At 43.5% G+C, this 2,510-nt stretch overlaps 1 long non-coding RNA gene across 1 annotated transcript in view; it reads left to right on the top strand.

Annotated features, from left to right (window-relative positions):
- The first annotated feature begins 1,397 nt into the window (after positions 1-1,397).
- Positions 1,398-2,510, top strand: part of LOC126491164 (uncharacterized) — an 8,897-nt gene continuing 7,784 nt past the window's right edge. Inside the window, exons 1-2 of the long non-coding RNA XR_007589332.1 lie at positions 1,398-1,609; positions 1,685-1,794. This is a non-coding gene — a long non-coding RNA (uncharacterized lncRNA). The remainder of the gene's footprint in view (positions 1,610-1,684; positions 1,795-2,510) is intronic.

Here is a 2,510-nt window from a genome sequence, read left to right as displayed (position 1 = left end):
ATCTATACTTTAGTTCATTTTCTGTGATGCTTATTACACAGACATTGAAACCACATTGAAGAGATCAGACTCTGTGCTAATGGATAACATTTGAGGCTATCAGCCAGGTGTAAAAGTGTTTGTGTGATATGTGCAAGTGCACAAGAGTGATGGTTTGGGTGGTTTTCTCAGGAGCCATCCACTTTATTTTTTGAGATGATCCTTCACTCAGGGCTTGCAGAGTTGGCTAAGTAGGCTGTCTGTTGTACCACAGGGATCCTTGTGTACACTTTACCAGTACAAGGATTATAAGCATACACACTACTTCTGGGTTTTTATATGGGTGCTAGGAGTCAAACTTAGATTTTCATACGTGCAAAGCAAGCATCTTACCAAGATCTTCTCAGACTCTGAATCATTACATTGAACTGTGGTGGGGTTTTGTTTTGTTTTGTTTTTGTTTTTAATGTGGTTGGGGATCATTCTTTCTTCACTGAGATGATACATTTACTAAGCCTGTATGGTGTGGGAACATTGACAGGAAGACTAATAAGCAGTATTTCTTGTCCACTGAAGTTCACGTTCCTATGTAGAATAGAGTAATGACCACAGGAAGAGCCTAGACGGTGGTTAACTGGCAAGAAGATTTTTTTTAAATATTTATTTATTTATTATGTATACAATGTTCTGTCTGTGTGTACGCCTGAAGGCCAGAAGAGGGCACCAGACCTCATTACAGATGGTTGTGAGCCACCATGTGGCTGCTGGGAATTGAACTCGGGACCTTTGGAAGAACAGGCAATGCTCTTAACCTCTGAACTATCTCTCCAGCCCAAGAAGATTTTTTTTTTAATTTTTTTTAACATTTATTTATTTATTACATATACAATATTCTGTCTGTGTGTTTGCCTGCAGGCCAGAAGAGGGCACCAGACCCCATTACAGATGGTTGTGAGCCACCATGTGGTTGCTGGGAATTGAACTCAGGACCTTTGGAAGAGCAGGCAATGCTCTTAACCTCTGAGCCATCTCTCCAGCCCCCCCAAGAAGATTTTTTTAAATGGATTTTTAAAAGGTATTTATTTAATTAATTTATTAAGTATACAGTGGTCTGCATGCCTGCAGGCCAGAAGAGGGCACCAGATCTCATTTCAGGTGGTTGTGAACCATCAAGTGGTTGCTGGGAATTGAACTCGGACCTTTGGAAGAGCAGGCAGTGCTCTTAACCACCGAGCCATCTCTCCAGCCCGGCAAGAAGATTCTTACTGAAGAGGTGGCATTTGAAAGTTGAAGCCTGAATGACAGGAAGGCATTCATGAGAAGGATGGAAGCAGCCAGCACAGAGTCTTGCATGTGGTTAATGTGGTGGTGGTGGGCACAGTCTGGAGGTAGTGCATGGGGTGAGGGGCAGCATGGGAAGGGGAAGGCAACCTTGTAATAACCCAGGTGCTGAGGACAAGGCTAGAGTCTGAAGCTCAGGAATTTGCATTGACCGATGGTAATGGCTTTTGGAGAGTTTGTGCAGCATAAGGCTTGACCTGAAGTTAATGACCTGAAGTTAACCTGAATTTCTATTTTCAATAGGCAGGAACCATTAAGACATCAGTCACTGGAACAAGCACCCCAACAGGTGAGGAGGGTGCAGAGGGCTTGGAAATGGAGCTCAGTGTTTCTCCTCTGGCTTCATCTACATCCTCCTCTTTAGGCACTGTGAGTGGAAACGTGATTGTGGACACATTAGCGGGTGTTCCCGCTGCTACCTTCCAGTCCATTAGCAAGTGTTTGGCATCACCTGTGGCTTCTGGAACTTTGACTGTGAGTTGTTCCATGTTCAGAGAGCTTTTACTATGACTTGTATTTTGGGAAGATTATTTGCTTTTTGAATGTTCCACAGATAAAAAAAAATAACTGGTCTAGTTTGAATTTTATAAAAGAAGTAGCTGATTAGTTAGGGAATCCTCCGATGTTAAGAAACTGTCCTCTTTTGTATTATTAGGGAAGAGTGATTTTCCTCATAGGACAAGTTTTCAGAGAGGGAAAGGTGGTATATGAAGAAACAGCAGCCAGTCCCTTTGACCTGGGTGCCCTTTAACTGTGCCTCAGTGTGTACTAGTGGGAAGCAGAGATGAGGTGGTTACCTTGGTAGAGTGCTGTGCTGGAGTGTGGAGCACAGTGCCATGTAAAGGGAGCAAGCAAGTTGACTGCCTGGAGTGAAGGCAGCTGGGCAGGAGAGAGAGCCATCACAAGCATAAAGGTAGAGGTTGGCTTGGGGAAGATGATCCCCTAGGAGGAAAGGAAACGCCCTCTGTGGCATAACACGGAAAATGTGATCAGAAGCTTGCTTTCTTTCTTTCTTTCTTTCTTTCTTTCATTCGTTCTTTCTTTTTTTCTTTCTTTTTTTCTTTTTCTTTTGGTGTGTGTGTGTGTGTGTGTGTGGTTTTTCGAGACAAGGTTTCTCTTTGGGTTTGGAGCCTGTCCTGGAACTAGCTCTTGTAGACCAGGCTGGCCTTGAACTCACAGAGCTCTGCCTG

The sequence above is a fragment of the Alexandromys fortis genome, unplaced genomic scaffold, assembly GCF_014885135.2.
Source record: "Alexandromys fortis isolate MF-2015 unplaced genomic scaffold, M_Fortis_MF-2015_v1.1 scaffold_245, whole genome shotgun sequence".
NCBI lineage: Eukaryota > Metazoa > Chordata > Mammalia > Rodentia > Cricetidae > Alexandromys > Alexandromys fortis.
This window is presented reverse-complemented; position numbering and strand designations above follow the sequence as displayed.